Source organism: Puma concolor, chromosome B2, assembly GCF_028749965.1.
Source record: "Puma concolor isolate L17-30 chromosome B2, mPumCon1.1.hap2, whole genome shotgun sequence".
NCBI lineage: Eukaryota > Metazoa > Chordata > Mammalia > Carnivora > Felidae > Puma > Puma concolor.
In genome coordinates this window covers 97,144,902-97,163,623 of record NC_141671.1, presented here as the reverse complement: position 1 = coordinate 97,163,623, position 18,722 = coordinate 97,144,902, and the positions used below count along the sequence as shown (strand labels likewise).

At 41.7% G+C, this 18,722-nt stretch overlaps 1 long non-coding RNA gene across 1 annotated transcript in view; it reads left to right on the top strand.

Moving 5' to 3' along the window:
* Nucleotides 1-208: 208 nt before the first annotated feature.
* LOC147581122 (uncharacterized) overlaps nucleotides 209-18,722 on the top strand; it is a 441,824-nt gene continuing 423,310 nt past the window's right edge. Inside the window, exons 1-2 of the long non-coding RNA XR_015250850.1 lie at nucleotides 209-379; nucleotides 8,637-8,699. This is a non-coding gene — a long non-coding RNA (uncharacterized LOC147581122). The remainder of the gene's footprint in view (nucleotides 380-8,636; nucleotides 8,700-18,722) is intronic.

Genomic DNA, 18,722 nt, shown 5'->3' with positions numbered 1-18,722 from the left:
CTCAGCTAGATAAGTCAGCTCCTCTAAAACAGTCACAATTTCCACCAGCTGTTTGGAATGTTTGAGTTATGTTTTTGTTTTAGTGAACTTCACTGCCTATCCCTTGAGCTAGCTTATGAACAATTGTGAAGGAAGTCTTTGAGGCCGACACAGAGGAAAGCTGCTAATCTCAGGACATCCCCAAGGATTTGAAAAGGCATCTGTGCTGTTTCTGTTTTTCTTCCACGGCAGGTCTCTTGATGTCAGAAAGATGGGCCACTTCTTGGCCCCATTTTGGAAGAGTCCGTGACCACAGCTGTGCGCAGTGGCTCTGATAGACTCCTCAGGAGGCAACAGGCACATGTCACTATGAAGATGTGAGGGACAGACCCTGTGCCAGGTATACTTATAAACCTTTCCTGGCTTCTCTTTTCTAGGTAGTAATTCTTTTCCATGAGTTCAGGGTTCGTGAGGGCAGGAAGCTATTTATCGTTGGAAGCCACCAAAGGAGGGCTGCTGTCATTTTTGTCCAAGACTCTGAGACTTTCCTTTGAGCTAGAAGCTGGGAGGTGGGGGGGGGGGGGTTCTCCTCGTATGATGTGGCAGAGTTTCTGGAAACTGATTTGGGAAGAGGAAGCTGACTTATGTGGGAGTCACCATCTTAGCTGTCATTCTCTGGCACCCCCTCCTCCGCAATGGCTTTTGAAAAGGAAAAAAAAATGGTGAAGCTTCTAGTGGGAATTGGGATTTAGTTAGAAATATTCTAGAGTGAAGGTTTAGCTGACTTTGGAAGCTCATCTTTGCAAGTTACTACCTGTTTTAGTTTAGTATTACTTCCAGGGTGCCTTGTTCCCCTTGACCCCTCTCTCTCTCTCTTTTTTTTTTTTCCATTCCTTTTGGAGGCAGACTAATCAGACCCAAACTTGTTATTTTTCTTTTGAAGGCTCTTTGCAACCATTTAATTGAGTACCTGTGAGCCAGCCACCTTGCATGACAACCAAAAAAACCTGTTACAGAGTGCATAGTTATTTTACTCAGGGACCTCATAGAGAAGAGTAAGGAAGGCAAGGAAGCAGTGTTGAGGCTAAGTGCCATGCTAGAGAATTGATTTGTTAGGAAAAAAATTTATTCCATGGAGTCCCATGGGGCCTAGTAAATCTGTGGGCCTGGCAGTTCTGTCTTTCTTGAGAGAAACCACTAGAGCAGTTGGTTACTTAAACATCCTAGGTCAGAGCAATGCAAGGGTTTACTGTAGAATTCCATTAGTCAAGACATTCCATGGCAGAAATTCAGCTCAAGTTCAGGGTTTTTTTTTAACGTCAGGCCCTGCTAGATCCAGATGATGATGTCAGGAGTATGTCTCTTTCATCTCTTGGCTGAATTTTCTTCAGTATTGGTGTTCTTCTCTGTCACACTCTTCCCTCTGGTGGCAATGGCTACCAGAAGCCTCAGACTTCCCTCTTATTAGTTTGGCAAACTCCAGAGGAAAAAGAGGGTCCCTGTCTGAACAGTATCAATGGCTGTCTAGGGCTGACTCTCATTAGACCAACTTGTGTCATGCCAGCTCTGAACCAATCATTGTGGGCTGGGTGTGGCACACACTTATTGCACAGACCTATGTTTGAGGCTCTTCCCTGTGCCCAGGGGGTTAAGTCTGTCTTATGTGAATCATAAGGGCCGAGAATGAGGGAATGGTAGTTCCCCAGAGGAAAATGAGCTGTTTTCGGAAGAATGAATGAATGCTGGGTAGGTGCCACTGCAATAAGGCTCCTGATGTCCTTTTCTTGAAGAATTATTGCAATTTGAATGGTCCTAAGTTATCAGAGTGGTTCTAATAACCTTCAACCTCAATACAGAAGGGACTGGAGTTTTGCTTTTCTGATTTCTTGTTGCCCAGAGGCTCTTTAATTCCTGTGCAAACTTCCCCACTTCCTGCCCAGCAGTGAGATCTTCCTCTCCAGGGGTTTAGGAAAGGTGATCCCCTCCCCCAGCACAGTGGAGGCCTACTTATGTTTGTATGACTAAGAGGAGTGACTCAAATGTTTAGTGCAGTGGTTCTCAAGGTTGTAGTCCCCAGCATCAGTATCACCTGGAAACTTGTTAGAAATGCAAATTTTCTGGCTCCATCCCAGACCTACTGAATCAGAAACTCTGGGGGTCGAGCCCAGACATCTGTGCTTTAACAAGTCCTCCAGGTGATTCTGATATATTCTCAAGTTTTGAAACCACTGACTTAGGGAACAGTACAATACAGACTACTCTAGGAAGACTCTGAGGCCTTTCAGATTTTTCTGCTTTATATTCTGCCTCCCTAGTCTTCTGATCCCAAAGGAAAGATTCTTCATTTATTTATGTCCCTTGCTGGAAGTGAAGAGATTATTATGTGCTTGGCATAGAGCTTTGCAATGAGTTGCAGCTGAGAGTCTCTCAGTAGACTCCTGTTGGCCACACGTCAGGGAGTGGTTGTTTCTGGAGATTCTGTAGCTCATCTTAGACAAAGGAACTTTGGAAATCTTTCTGATTCTCTGAGGAGACATTGTTTGACCTAGACCTGGCAGAGTTCTGCTGCTGATCAGAGAGTCTAGTAATCATTTAACATATAATACTGGCATAAATGCTGGGCATATGATTGCCCATAAAACATACATGCTTCCTGCCCTCATGGACCTCAAGGTCTACTGGAAGATAAAGATATGTAAATAGGCATTAACAATAGAGTGTGGTTTGATGGGGAAAAATACAGGGTGTTTGGGAGTTCACTGCAGGCCATTTATCCCAGACTAGACTGTTCAAAGAAGGCTTGTCAGAGGAAGGGTTTTTTTGTTTGTTTGTTTGTTTTAAGTTTATTTGTTTTTTTGAGAGAGAGAGAAAGAGCAGGGGAAGAGCAGAGGAAGAGGGAGAGAATATGGCTGCACAGAGCCCGACACTGGGACTTGATCTTAGGAGCTGTGAGATCATGACCTGAGCTGAAATCAAGAGTCAGAAGCTTAACCAACTGAGTCACCCAGGCGCCCCTTGGGGGAAGTTCTTTTTCAGCTGGGACCTGAAGGATGAATATCCATTTTTGGCAAAGAAAAGGAGAATGCCAGGCAATGTATATAAAAGCCTGTAGTTGAGGGAGGATTTTGGTGGGTTCAAGGGACTAGAAAACACTGAGCATGGCTGGAGAGTAGAGTTTAAAGGGAGGCAAAGGAGAGGTGTAAGAACGTGAGATGGGCCAATTATGCAAATCATATTAATGAATTTGGACCTTATCCTCAGAGCAGTAGTAACCCATGGAAGAATTTTAGGCTGAAGAAGTGAGATGATGGCATTTGTTCCAGATTGAGTGCTTGAGAATAGATTGGGTAGATAGATGAAGTAAGGAAGAATGAAGATCACAGAGGGGAAGACAAGTCAGAAGGCTGTTGTGATAATGAAATGAAAGATGGTGGTTCCTTGGCCTTAGGATAATGGACATGGGGTTGGAGAGTGGTGGATTAGTTTGGGACACTGGGGTATGGTTGATGTGTGCACCAAGGGAAAGAGCATTCAAATGAGGACTCCTAATAAGGAGTAAATGGTGGTGGAATTTACTGATAGGAAACAGTAGAGGAGGCATAGATCTCTAGGAGAAAGCCGTGAGTTCAATCTTAGACAAGTTGAGTTTGTACAGTGCTCAGGAGGAGATACCCAGTGGGCAGTTGCTGTCCAGGTCTAAGCTCAGAACAGAGATCTAGATGAGAGTAAATATTTGAGAGTCATCAACACATGAATGACCCTAAAGCCAAGGAGCAGATGAGACCTTCTAAGGAGAGTGAATGGGAAGAGAGGAGAGCTTAGAGCCCAGAGGATCTCCAGTATGAAGAACAGGCAGAGGAAGAGAAACCTGTGAAAGTGACAGAAGGGTGGCTGGGAGATGTCAGAGGACAAATAGCTCTTGGAATATACTAGATGTCATGGAGGCCAAGGAAAGCAGGTTCCAGTGCTTTCTCCAAGTGCATGATTATAATGCTTCAGCTCGGTACCTGACTGAGCTCAGGCTGCGTCCTCCCTGGGGAAGTCCTGCAGGGCTACCCTTCATCTGCCAGAAATCTCTGTCACTCTTCCAAATGGGCTCATTCACAGAGTCTCTTTTCAGGAAACATTGCTTTCCTGTAATTATTTTCTTAGAGAGATAAAATGGCACTTGCTGAGTCATAATTTATTTAAGGAGACCCCATCCCACACTTTCTTTCAACTTGCTGTCTCTTTCTAAGTAAAGTCAATTAGATTCCTTACATATTTTCCTCTCCTTATCTTATCTCATTCCCATTTAAGGTCATTGTATTTCACCATGCCTCTGCCCCCCATCAGGCTCTCAGACAGATGGTCACAGACAGATGTGCACTTTGCAGTTTAAGTTACCCAAATGTGGTGGTGGCAGCAGCCTGTCTTCTGGTACCCACCCGTAATAGTGCTCTGTGGCCAATTCAAACCTTTAGCCGCTGTTGACTTCCTTGACTAAATTATTTTCTTTCTTCTCTTTTTCTTTCTGTCTCTACAGCTGGACACTCTGGGGAGTTACTTTGGCCAGAATTAGATATGCACAGCTGATACCTCCAGCTGCACATTCTTTGGTTCTTTTGGCTCCACAAAAGCTCTTGGTGTTCTTACAATTTATTCAAGTGGGGAGCAATAGGGAGAGTGGCCCACCCAGATATTCTTTAAAAGCATTAAAAATGGTTGTTAATTTCTGTAGCCAATACTGTCAGTTGAAGGAGGTAGGAATAGCTCAAAATCTATTGAGAGGCAATACAAATATAGATATGCTTGGCAATTCATATTTTGTCACTTAATTGTTACCAATAAAATGGATGTGGTATACTAGATCTACTTATGCAGCTCACTACATGAAAAAGATTGTCACGATATTTCATCTTGAGCTATGATATTGCATGAAGGCCAGAGATTTAATCTAGTCTAACATGGCGAAAATATGGAAATTCATTCATGGGTTTAGGTATTACCTCCAGGCTGATGATTCCCAAATCCATTCTCTAGGCCTATCTTCTCCTCTAAACCTTGATGCAAGGTCTCCAATTTTCTACTGGCTCTTTTTTTTTCTTTAATTTTTTTTTAATGTTTATTTATTTTTGAGAGACAGACTGAGCACAAGTGGGGCAGGGGCAGAGAGAGAGGGAGACACAGAATCTGAAGCAGGCTCTAGGCTCTGAGCTGTCGGCACAGACCCTGACACGGGGCTCAAACTCGTAAACTGTGAGATTATGACCTGAGCAGAAGTCGAACACTTAACTGACTGAGCCACCCAGACGCCCCTCCACTGGCTCTTTTGACCTAATCGTCTCACTAGCGCTATTTCACAGTCTGTAGATTCCTACTGAGCTCTTTTTTGTCTTCTCCAGGCATACTTGCTCTTACATTTTTTTCTGTTGCCATGAGCTCTACTGACCTCTCACTCAGGGCCTCTGGGTCTTCTTTGGCTCTTGGTCACCTCTACTCCTGATGCCCCTTCGGCTGCCCAGGTCTTCCCGGTCAGGCCACCAAATCACCTCCTGCTTCTTTTCCTCTCACTATGGCCAGACTGGCCCAGACCCATAGATTTTCATTGTTCTGGGACTGTGAAAATTTCCTAAGCATTAAATGGGCTTTCTTCCTTCTGTTCTTCAATATTCAATCTTATAATCACAATGCTTCTCTATTCTAAAGAATTCTGTGGTTTCCTATTAACTCCAGGATGAATCCACCAGCTCTCCCAGAAGACTCTGTAGTCCTTGAATAATTTTCAACTGCCCTCTGGAATAATCTTACTCCAGCCACTGGTGTTTTATCTTGCTTCATTATTCTAGCTTATCAAAATACTTTTGATTCTTTCTGCCACAAATGTGTTTGTTACTCAGCTCACTTTTGTATCTGTGTATGTAACATATACATGTCCTTTGCATGTGATTTGGTTGTTGATAATTAGTATTAAATATGATGGAATAAGAACACAAGGATAAGCCCTAGAGATTGCTGTAGGATTGAATTTTTTGAACTGGAAGCTAAGGTTACCATTGATCCTGGAAAACAATCCTTTGCCTTCTACTGTATCTTCACCTAAACATTGTCATGGCTCTTTGAGCGATTCCTTTATTCATTCGTTGAACACTGATTGAACTGTCCCTTTCTCAAACATAATCCTTTCCTCTCTGACTAGGTAAAGCTGTTTGGAATCCAATCTTTTATTTGTTTGTTTACATTTGAATTTGTCAAAGGTAAAAGCTGTTGATGGGTGTTGACTTCTGTGGAAAAAAGTTGGACACTTATTTTTACATCGAAGAAATAACTCAGATTTTTCATTTTTATATTGTTCTGGCTCCTATTGCAACAAAACCAACACCACTCTAAACACAGTGGGCACAAAGCCATAACTATTTTTGTATGCTTTTAAAAAAAATGTTTATTTTTTGAGAGAGTGTGCACGTGATTGTGAATGGGGGGAGGAGCAGGGGCAGGGGGGTGGACAGAGGATCCAAAGCAGGTTCCTTGCTGAACAGCAGAGAGCCTGATGTGGAGCCTGAACTCACCAACTGTAAGATAGTGACTTGAATCGAAGTCAGACATTTAACTGACTGAGCCACCCAGGAGCCCCTGGTATGCTTTTGAGGCAGAAATTTGGAAAGGGCACAATGGGAATGACTTGTTTAAGCTTCCCCTTCCCCATGTCTGAGCTAGGAAAACTCAAAGTCTGGGGTTGATTCAACAGCTGGGGACTAGAATCGTCTGACAACTCGTTCACTCACGTATTTAGTGCCTGGGTGAGGAGGACTTGAAGACTAGGACTGCCAACTAGAGCATCCTTCATAGCCTCCCTGTGTGGCTGGGCTTCTTCACAGCATGTGAGTAGTGTCACTTCTTACCTATTGGCTCAGGGCTCCAATGATGACTGTCCCTGTGACCCAGATGGAACTGCATTTGTCATCTGTAATCAAGCCCCAGAAGTCACACAGAAGCACTTCGAACACATTTTATTGGATACAAGTGAGTCACAGACTGCCCAGATTCAAGAGCAGGTCATATAGACCTTACCCATCAATGGGAAGAACAATGAATTTGAAGACAGGCTCTAAAGTTGTCACAGATTGTATTGAGGAATCACTTGTAGCTACCAACTTTGGAAATGTGACCCAGGGGGTCTGGTGTTTTGTGAACTTTGCCAGCTTGTCCAGTGCAGGTAACTCAGGGTAAAAATAACTTAAAGAAATGTAATGATCGGGGCGCCTGGCTGGCTCAGTCAGTAGAGCATGTGACCCTTGATCTCATTCGGGGTTGTGAGTCTGAACCCCATATTGGGTGTGGCGATTAGTTTAAAATCTTTAAAAACAACAACAAAAAAGAAATAATCACTTGCTTCTGTTAACCAAAATTCAGCCAGGGCTCAGTGTTTTTCAGGTTTGAGCTTTTTTTTTTTTTTTTTTTTAATAAAGATAAATCTTTATTCTTTTCATTTTCTCTTTAATAGGTTAGAATTGATATTTTTATTTTTGGTATTTCTTTTAAGACTTAAAAAAGGTACTTCTGAGAGTTTCAACATTTGGCAGCTGGTAATAAGTGGGAAATGTCATTACATAAACCCTGGTTTGGGTTAAGAGGCAGGTGGTATTTTTAGGGAAGTCAGTGTCAACGTGAGGCTGCAGCCACACTGACCACCTCCAGCCCATCTGCACAGACATTTCTGTCTCCCGCAAGTAAAGCCCCCTCCTTCTGCCTGCTTTGACTGCCTCCCTGAGTTCCCCTTTTTTTTTGGCCTTGAGTTTCAGCTTGACGAGTTGTCAAGAGGACTGGGCCACTGGATTCTACCTGTAAGAACTTCAGAGGCTGTGTCCATGAAGAGGGGCAGTTTTTTGCAATTATATCATCTATGTTGACATTCATTAAACAAATACACACTGAGAGCCTTTTATGTCCCAAGCGCTGTGCTAGGCAATATAATTATAAAAAGTGAGCAAAACCAGTTATAGTTCTTGAGTTTATGGAGCTTCCATGTAAGGAAGACTGAAGTTGCAACTTACCCAGCTATGCAGGAAAAGCTTATGCCAAATGGGTTTGACATTGGGAGGCCAGGGAAGGTCCCCTGAGGAAGCAACAGTTGAGCTAAGAGTTGAGACATGAGTTGGTGTTAATCAGGAAAAGAAAGGAAAGTGATCCAAGGAAAGAGAACAGTGTGTGGAAGGAGAGAACAGGGTGAGTTGAAAGGACTCAGGATGAGAAGGATGGGGAAGGACAGTGTGAGGGGAAGAGACAGTGAGGAGGAGTTGGGTGAAAGGTGTAGCTGATAAGGAGGATAGGAGCCAGACTGTATGAAGCCTGAAGAACATGTTCATGGTGTATCAGTCAGGGTTCTCCAGAGAAATGGAGCCAATAAGAGATAAATATATCATTTATGTATATAAACAGAACTAAAATAATAGATAATCTATATCCTATTATATATAATGTATGTCCTATATATATCCTATAGCTAATAAGTATAATATAATCCTATAAATGAGATAATCTATATCAATTTAGAAAGCTCGAATATCTGAAACTTATAAGACAGACAGGCAGTCAGGCAGGCTAGAAACCGAGGCAGGAGTTGATGATGTAATATTGAGGCAGAATTTCTTTCTGAGAAAGAATTTCTTCTTTTCTAGGAACCTTTGGTTTTTGCTCTTGAGGCCTTCACCTGATTGGATGAGACCCACTACATTATTGAGGTAATCTCCTTTACTCAAAGTTGACTGATTGTAGGTGTTAAGCATATCTAAAAATGTCTTCACAGCAAAACCTAGATTAGTGGGTAATTACTGGGTACTATAGCCTAGCCAGGTTGACACATAAAATTAGCCATCACACATTGTGAGGAGCTTTGTCTTGATTTTAAGAGTAATGGAAAACCCTTGAAGGAAAGAAGAGAGTGGCATGGTTAAACTTGTATTTCCCAAAAGTGCTCTATGCTGTCAGAAGAAGGTTGGTGGATGTGACTGTCACCAGGGTTCTTGTGATGTTCATAAGGCACAGTAGATCATGTATTTTTCATTCATGGATGTGGTGCCCTGGCATTGAATTGGTCAGATGCTCCTCCCTGGTATGCCCTTACCATCTTGAAATTACCTCTGAGGCAGGACTTAACATATTGTTTTATTTTTTGTGTTGGCTTTTCTCTCTCAATGAAACTGGAAGGTTTTTAGAGGCAGGAAATCGGTCTTGTTCACCTGAGCATCCTTAGTGCCTAGGACAGTGTCTGGCACATGGTATGTACCCAGAAAGCATTTGTGGATGAATGAATTTGGCTGAGTTTCATGTTTTCCTCAAAGTGCCTCATGAAGAATGAAGGAATAACAGTCCTATCAGTAGCTCTCAGTAGCAGAAAACTAATATTAATGTGAAATTATTTATGTTCTCATTTCTAGCTTCCTTTTCTGGCATGATACATGGTTGCTGTTGTTGTTGTTGTTGTTGTTGTTTTACTTTGCATAGATTGCCCATTTTAGGGTATAATTTTAGGATATAATAATTGCTTAAATAGACTTTTTATTTTGAGATAATTTTAGGTTTACAAAAAAAGTTGCAAAGATGGCATGGTAAGTTCCCATATGCCCATCACCCAGTTCTCCTAATGTTATATTTTGCATTACCCTGGTACATTTGTCCAAATGAAGAAACTGAACTGGTACATTACTACTAACTGCACTCCAGACTTTATTTGCCCTTCACTAGTTTTATCCACTCATGTCCTCTTTCTGTTCCAGGATCCAATTCAGGGTACCACATTGCTTTTAGTCATCATGTCTCTCCAGTCCTCTGGTCTGTGGCAGTTTCTCAGTTTTTCCTGGTTTTTCATGACTTTGACAGTCTTGCGGAGTACTAGTGAGGGAGTACTGAGGATACTGGAGTATCCTCAGAATATCCCTCAGTCTAGGTTTGTCTGATGTTTTTCCATGAGTATTTGGAAGAATACCACAGTGGTGGAGTGTCCTTCTTGTCATGTCCTATGACAAGGTACTCAATATCCACATGATATCACTGCGGATATTAACCTTTATCACTTAGTTAAGGTGGCATTTGCCAGATTTTTCTATGCATCTATATATATATTAAGCTAAACATGAGTTTATACTAGTGTTTCTGACTATAATCCAGCACTACATGGGTCCTTGTAGTATTCTTTCCTTGCTTGTCTGTAACTGCCTCTCCAATAAAGAAATCTGTTTCCCACTGTCCATTTAATTTATTCAACCATGATATAAATATAAAGCAGTTTCAGAATTGTTTACCTGTACCCTAAGAGAAACACATTACGGTGTTTCACATTACAGAAACACATTACAATTAGATTACAGTGATAATAGTTTTTGCTTTTAATATAACCATTTTTATAAGGAAGTAATATTATGTAGAAGTTGAGAACAGTCTCTGAAGCTAGATTACTTGGATTCAAATCCTGGCTCCATCATTTATTAGCTGAATGAACTTGGATGAGTTACTGTCTTCTCAGTCTCATCATCTGTAGAATGGGGATAATAATGGTATTTACTTCATGGGGTTGTTTGAGGATTAAATGAATTAATGTATTTAAAGTGCTTAAATATTGTGTGGCATATAGTAAGCACATTTATGTATTAACTATCATTGTTAGGGAAGAAATAAAGTCTCTTTAAAAGAATTTTTTTTTAATGTTTATTTATTTTTGAGAGAGAGAGATAGAGCATGAGCAGGGGAGGAGCAGAGAGAGAGGGAGACATAGAATCCGAAGCAGGATCCAGGCTCTGAGCTGTCAGCACAGAGCCTGACATGGGGCTCGAACTCACGAACTAAGAGATCATGACCTGAGCTGAAGTCGGACACTTAACCAACTGAGCAACCCAGGTGCCCCAGATAAAGTCTATTTTAATTGCCACTAGTATAATAGTATATACATCGGGGCACTATATACTTTTGAATGGTAGCATCCTTTCTATTCTCTTAACTATCTTCTTATAGCACAAAGCAAATGGGTTTATATCTAACTTCGTTTCTATATCTGCTTTTATTCAGCATTCATGTTATTTTTCTGTGTGGAGTTAATTTGTCATTCATCTCTCTATCAGTTTTTTGTGAATCAGAAAACATAACATTTAAGTCCTAGATTTTTATTTTTATTTAATAAATAAATACCTCCTAGACATTAGCCTTCTTCAAATCATAGATCATAGCCCTTTTAGAAGTTTGTGTCCCTGGCTTCTAGGGCATTATTAAAACAAGGAATGATGGATTTAATCTGGCTATTGAGGAGTCCAGCAGTCTAAACTATATGTTAATTGCTGGCTGTTCATTCTGAAATTAAGCATGGTTACTCTGGCGTTATCATTGCTTGGAAAATCATAGGTTTTTGTAAACCTTGAAATAAGGTGGGGGGGGGGCTTCACTCAAAACATTTATGATAAGGTTCTATTGCTGTTATTAATTTTGTACAGTGAACAGCCATTGTTTCTGCCCAGCGATAGTCCACGCTTCTGGGCAGGATCATGTGTTACCGGCATTTTAATTAGGCTTCAATGAACCCAGCTGCAACTGTGTTAGCAGTCTCTTAAACTATTTTTCATATTTGGGGTTTGATAAAATACAACATGTATTTCCCCCACTATTTTCCCTTTATGCTAAAAAAGAAAAAAGAAAAAAAAAAAAACAACCAAAAACAAAAACAGAAAACCCACATAAACCAAAACCACATACACACAAAGGTACATTAACCTGACATGGGGCTACTAATTTTTTTTTCACAGCTAGAAATTTTTGAATCATTAGAATAAAAAATTGAACCAATAGCTGATGCCTAATCCTTTTAGTCATCTTAGCTATTTTACAAAATATCCCTTCCCTTAAAAATAGAGCAAGCAACACTTTGTTTAGCAAAAATAACTGAAAGCAGGAATTCTCTTGCAAATTCCTAAGGTTCAAATGTGTTCTTTTTCCTTATTTTAATTATCATAAGGCATTGTCTATTTCAGGATTGGTGTTTGGAACTGCAGTCAAATATAAGGGGGAGTTGGTCAAATCCATGTGGCCCAAAGTGAATGGAACTCATTCAGATACCTGAGGAACCTGCAAAGGGTTCCCTATGGAACCCTTTGGCTATGGATCCCTATGGCTAACTGAAATCAGTGGCCAGACAATTGAGGTCAAAGCCGCTGACCATTATCACTTAGCAATGACCAACAAGTGACTTTCACTTTTTGCCCGCCATCAGAGACTCAGGCCCCCAGTTTCTTCAGCAATAGTTGTTTTGGGAGAATTAACCTCTATCCCACTCAGCTCTGGTTTACTCTTTTTACAAAGGTGGACGATTTTTTTCTATGGGATACCCCACCTCTTAGGTCTCCATTTCCTTTCACGGAGAAAGTGGTCCCAAATACTTTCCTTGGCTCTTTTTCTCCTAAGCCTGATACCTACCTACCCTTGTTATAGCTGAGGGTGCTGTGAAGGGTTGAAGTACTTTTGGTGTTTGCAACTTGAGTAAAACACAGCAGAAACCAAGAATAGGCAGCATTTGACACCCAAGTCTCTGACTGCCTGGAAAACAGATGGAGCTGAGCGCTCTGCTGGGGGATGTTTAAGTGTGAGAGGCCACACGATCTGTGCACAGCTGGGCCGCCACAGTGGTTAACCTCCCACGGGGGAATTGGTGTGTGGTGGGCAGCATTAGTTACCAGGGGAAATGATTTGGCCATTTCTGGGGATTTGTTGTAAAATAGAGCTATGTATATAATACCTTTTATTGAGTTGCTCAACACACTTCATAGAACAAGAAACCTTCCTGCCAAGGAGCAGGTGTCTCTACGTTTCACCGACAGGAAAATAGACTAGGTTTGCGTTGGCCTCAGAGTCACTCAGAGAGTGGGAGGATCTAGAAGTAAATGTGGCCTATGACAACTCAGAGCCTGTAAACTTCCAGACCTGGCTTGCTACTGGGTCTTCCTCTTTGGACAGATTATGAACCAGTCAAGATGCCCTTTTAAGTCAAGAGGCCACCAGCACCAGAAGCCCATCTAGATAGTTGTCTGGAGCCTCTTTTATTTTTTATTTAAAAAATTTTTTTTTATTAAAATTTTTTAATGTTTATTTTTTTTGTGGGAGGTAGAGAAGGAAGGAAGGAGAGAGACAGAGCATGAGCAGGGAAGGGGCAGAGAGAGAGGGAGACACAGAATCTGAAGCAGGCTCCAGACTCTGAGCTGTCAGCACAGAGCCTGACGAGGGGCTCGAACTCACAGGCCACGAGATCATGACCTGAGCCGGCTTCGGATGCTTAACCGACTGAGCCTCCCAGGCACCCTGTCTGGAGCCTCTTTTTATCATCTGTCCTAGATTCCCAACTTTCCCCTGGCTTCAGTGTCTGCCTCTACATCCTTAGAGACACCTCTTCCCCTTAGGCGCTTCATCATGGTTACCAGGTAGTGGCTTCTACTGTCGGAGGGAGGGAAAGTGATCTTGGCTCATTTCCCCCCTTAATGAAGTAGTGTTTTATGGAAAGAGTTCTCCTTCCATTGCCCATAACTAAATCGAAGACACATTGTTATAAGTATTATTTTGAGAGAACATTCCTATTCCTGTTATATCTCAGAAGTGACCAATTGTAGAGCAGGGTTCTGGGATTACAGTTTGTCAGCTCATGGGAAGGAAGAACAGGCTACTGTCTCCTTAGCCAGATGGTGATGAATCAGTCCTGACCTGGCCAGACCCAGACTGCTAGGCAATATGGGTCATGACAGAGTAGGGGAAACCCAAGCCACAGTCAGATATAAACCTTTAATCCTAGATTTCCAGGGAACTGCTTCTCATGCCTTCTCTGCTCTAGAATGTAGAAGGTGGAGAGGCAGGTGGTAATGTATGAGGGAGCAAGACAGGCTTCAGAGTCAGCAGATCTGAGTTCAAGATCAGTGTAAAATGGCCATTAAAGACCTCTAATTTTCAGGATTGTTGTAAAGATTAGAAATAACCTGTGCATTGCCTGGCACATGTTAGTTGTTTGATTAATAGTAGTGATTTCATAATGATTGAAAAACCACTGGCATACCAATGATGACAGAGTGTTACAGACCAAAGAGCTTAATTAATCCAGTTCTGTTTCTCTAGAGTCCATTCAAAAAAAAAAAAAAAAAAAAAAAAAACCAAAAACAAAAAACACACATAAAACTTTCTTTAAACTATTTTCTTCTCATAAAACTAATGCATGTTCAATGTCAAGTGTTTAAAATTCAGACAATTCCATGGTTTTTGTTTTAGTGCATTTCTTTCTTCTATTTGTGTATTCAAATGAAATTCACTTTAGGATCCAAATATGGTTTTATATCCTGGTTTTTCATTTAATATTATGAGAAAGGGCTTACGTCTCTCATTTTTATGTCCCACGAAATTACTGAAAACGTTCTCTTCGATGGAACTATGCCTAATGTGTGTGCTTACCCTACCCAGCAGCAAATTCCTAGAAAAGTGTGAGAAGTGTTTGCTAAATGGAATGTTCAATTTTATAACTAAAAGGAAGCACAAAACCAAAAAGCATGCGTTTAGTGACTGGTTAGGTCAGGGGAAATGGTGAGCTAGCTTGACTGTTCAGAAGGCATATCTAAAAGAGTTTGTTCTGTACTATGGAACATCTCAAGCATACACACAGATAGAGAGGATAATACACTGAGCCTTCAGGTCTCCTCTAGCCTCAACCATTATGAGCATAGGGCCAATCTGCTGTCACTTCTCCTCCCACTTGCTGTACCACCCACAACCCCTCTACGTGATTTTGACATAGATCTCAGACACCTTTTGGTTTCCCCCGTGGCACACTTTAGAGACTGATTCCATGTTGCTTTGTGTTGTCAGCTTCACGCTCATGGGTGATATGGGAACAAGCCCAGGTTTTAGAATCAGACATACAGGTTTTTTCAGATCAAAGCCCAAACCTCGAATTAGCTGCGATGTGGGAGAAGCCAAGGCTCAGGCACCTCAGCTGTGAAGTGGAGCTGAGCTCCTTGTGAAGGAAGCTCCACTCCTTGGAGTTATCAAAAGGATGAAAGGAGAGGTTGTTTGAAATCATCTACCAGTCCTCCTCAACTGATAGGTGCTCCACCAACATCGCCTCATTCCTGTCATGTCCAGCCTCTTTGCTACTTCTGAGAGCTCCTACCTGGGACTGACCTTGACTCCTGCCCATTGGACTCCCTGATGCTTGCTTGGACTTTGACATCTTTGTCTCTCACAGCAGGTTCCTGGTCTTCAAATCCCTGTACTGAAAATTTAAGCTGCTTTATTTGTGAGCCAAGCTTGACAGAACTGGAAATTAACAGGGCTTCTACCACTCAGTGACTGAGGCCCCAAATCTGGCATGTGCAGTCCAGTTGAGAACCCTGGTGTAGCCTGCATCCTCTCTCTTCCCTCATCAGACTGAACTAGTTTAGTTTCTGGAATTATCTCTGTTTTTGTCAAGGGCTTACCTCCATTTTTCCACTGGGTCTGGAATTGGCTCTCCTATTGTTGGAAGGCCTGATTCTGTCCTGGTTGATTGTTTGAGGCAGAGTCACCTTCTTGGGGCATGAGCTCTTGGAGGGCAGCATCTCCTGAAGTCTCCATGGGTTGCAGGAATGAGGGCATGATTAAAATGGCATGTGAAGCCAAGGCTGAAAGTTGCCAGTGGGATGAGTGGGGCAAGGGCTGAGGCAGGATCAGATTGAGGTGGAGCAGCACTGGTACTTCCCTTAACAGAGTTCAATACTTTGGGGAGGAGCAGGCACTTAGAGGGCCCCCATTTAGTATAAGAGAGGGGAGCTGGGTTGTGCAAGGGGTCTGCATATAGCTTGCCTTTTGGGGAGGGCTGAGGTTGGGCGGTTTGGGCCTTGACAGTGGTATGTAGCTCCTATTCTCTACAAATCTGGCTCTCCCTCTCTAGATGCAATAATGAGGGTGGTCTTGCAGGGCTATGCTGTTTGTCCATCAATGCACTTCCTCTTAATTTCACCTGTTGGACAGCTGGGACTCATATGGTCTAGTCTTAAAGTGCTGCATTAAAGAAGCACAGGGCAGACAGCAATTCTCATCTTGCTTTAAGACTCTTGCTACCATTTGGGAGTTTACCAGGACACATTTTACAACAGTTCTCTTTTTTTCGTTCTCTGCCTCCTTCTCTAGCCCTTTCACATTTTAGGGAGTCTTTCCCTATCCCCCACTTCCCAACTCTCTAGCACATTCGCTTAGTGTCTGATATCTTGTTCTGGGATCCTCTCTCCTGTCTGCCTCATTTCCTCCAGCACATGGCTCCTGATTTGTCACACTGTCCACCCTCCAGCCAGTTTAGTTCTTCTCTGGTTTTCCCTAGAGAACATATTGGTGTGGCTTTGGTCTTTCCTCAAATAATGGGGAAGGAGGAAGAAGCTAAACAAGAAATGTTTTCAGGCTCTGTTAGCTAAGGGGAAGAAAAGGACCTTTATTTTCTTCCATCACACAACTTTCACCTACTGTCTGGTGTCCCACTCACTCCTACCCCTCTTCATTAAACATGTCTGAATGAAACGCTTTACTTTGCTAGCTGCCCTTTTAGGGTAATGACTCCAGGGACTTTCTGCCTGGGTCTGTCCAGCCCCACTGTAGTCTCAGTGTGGTTTTTGGCTGAGTCAAAGAAGCTTGTTACAGATTTATGCTGAAGCTCTCTGAAAGAATCAGACAAGCTCTAGGCCCTCCCCTCTGCAGGTCACTTACCTTGAGTTTTGTTATCTGGGTTTCTGCCCTAGATTTTGTACCTAAATTCCCGCTGTGGAAAGAGCCCACCGCATAGTCTCTTGTTTGGTCTGTGAAGGCCTGGAATCCTGTTGTGGAATTCCAACAGGGTAACCAAAGCTTGGTACCAGCTTCTTCTTCTTCTTCTTCTTTTTTTGGTCTTGTTTTCATTTTTATTTATTTTTGACAAATAAGAATTGGATATATTTAAAGTGTATAATGTGAAATTTTGGTATGTGTATACATTGTAAAATGATTACCATAGTCAAACTAATTAACTTCTCTATCACCTCCCATAGTTGTGTGTGTGTGTGTGTGTGTGTGTGTGTGTGTGTGTGTGTGTATGGTAAGAACACTTGAGATCTACTCTCTTAGCAAATTTCAAGTATATGATACATTACTAGCAACTATAGTCCCTGTGCTGTACACTATATCTACAGAACTTTACTTAAGATCTTCGATTGAGCTTCAAACACTTTGTAAGACGTGGCCACAAGTAAATTTCCTATCAGAATTCCAGAGAGCCATGTTGGGTTAATAGTCATTGCGTTTATTCCTTTACCTCATGTAATCTCAGTAACTGTGGTGATATTTAGAGGTGAAATAGGTGAGAATGAACACCTCTGGGGAAAAAATATTCTGAATAATTTGTAACTAAAAGCAAACTCCAGGGGTGCCTGGGTGGCTCAGGTTGGTTAAGTGTCTGACTTGGGCTCAGGTCATGATCTTGTGATTCATGATTTCAAGCCCCAGGTCGGGATCTATGCTGACAGTTCAGAGCCTGGACCCTGTTTCGGATTCTGTATCTCCTTCTCTCTCTGCCTTCCCCTACTTGTACTCTGTCTGTCTCTCTCAAAAATAAATATTAAAAGAAATGTTAAAAAAAAATAAAATCAAACTGCAATATTGTCTATGGGTATCAGCTTTATTCTACACTTTGATTCTTAATAATCAGTCAACTATGATATAATTGAAAGTTTATACCCTTTGATCAATAATGATCTACATTTCACCTTTTCTCCCTATTCTCCCAGCCTCTGTGCTACTGTTTTACCCTCTGTTACTATGAGTTCAACATTTTTTTTTTTTTTTTTTTTTTTTTACTTTTTAGATTCTACATATAGGTGAGATTATGTGATATTTGTCTTTCTGTGTCTGGCTTAAAATTTCTCTTAGCCTAATACCCTCTAGGTTCATCCACATTGTCACAAATGGCAGGGTCTTCCTTTTTTTCTGGCTGAATATGTATATATATGTGTTGTACATATATGGGTATGTGTATATATACATACATATGTAGGTATGTACATATATACATCTATGTATATAGAATTGCATATTCTTATCCATTCATCTGATAGGCATTTAGGCTGTTTCATATCTTGGCTATTGTAAATAATACTGTAATGCTCATTTGGGTGCACATATCCCTTTGAGGTGGTGATTTTATTTCTTTTGGATAAATACCCAGAAGTAGGATAGCTAGATAGCTGGGTTGCTGGATCACATGGTTGCCTGCTTCTTTGAGGCTGCCCTTGGCCTGCATTTCAGAGGCTACTGGGCTCTTCCCTCTCGTTGGGCCATCCCTGCTCTCTCCTGTTGTCCTTCTCCTGCTGACAGCTGGGCCTGCAGTCGGGTGCGTGTCTGCATGTTGGGAGTGAGTGACATCTGTGCACCTGCATCTGGCATTCGGTGCTTGACTCACTGTTGTGCTCAGTCCCTTTTGGTGTCCTTCCTGCTCCAGACACAAGGCCATTCTCATTTGCAATGCTGTTTTCTTATTGTTGATAGCTACCATTTCTAAGGTGCCTCTTTTGTGCCAGGTGGTTCCTTCCTGTTATCTTGTTTACTCTTCACAAAAACCCTAAGGAAGAGGGTATTATAAACATTTTGCAGATAAGAAAACTAAGGCTCAGAAAGGCTTAATAACTTCCTCAGTGTTTGCCCTAAGTAATGATAGAGCTGGGATTCTAGCTTAAAAAAAAAAAGCCTAGGAAAGT